This window comes from Sinocyclocheilus grahami, unplaced genomic scaffold, assembly GCF_001515645.1.
Source record: "Sinocyclocheilus grahami isolate Dianchi unplaced genomic scaffold, SAMN03320097.WGS_v1.1 scaffold1517.1, whole genome shotgun sequence".
Taxonomy (NCBI): domain Eukaryota; kingdom Metazoa; phylum Chordata; class Actinopteri; order Cypriniformes; family Cyprinidae; genus Sinocyclocheilus; species Sinocyclocheilus grahami.
In genome coordinates this window covers 268,637-268,911 of record NW_015506696.1, presented here as the reverse complement: position 1 = coordinate 268,911, position 275 = coordinate 268,637, and positions in this window count along the sequence as shown.

Here is a 275-nt window from a genome sequence, read left to right as displayed (position 1 = left end):
AGAGAAAGGAAAATTTTAAATAGCATCATATGACCCCTTTAAGAATACCCTTATAATGTATTATAAATGTGGGCTTCATAGAAAGTGTTAACCAAAGGTTTCCCACATCTTCTCTCAGTGAGATGTGGAAACAAATGCCTGTATTTTGTAGTTTGTATTTTCCGTATCTCAGGAGATCAGTGTCTGAGGTTCTTCTAGCCTTACAATGTGAACAGATCAATCTAGTAAAAGTAGTGTGGGGCAGTTTAAAGTTTACTTATTTGAAGTGATAACCA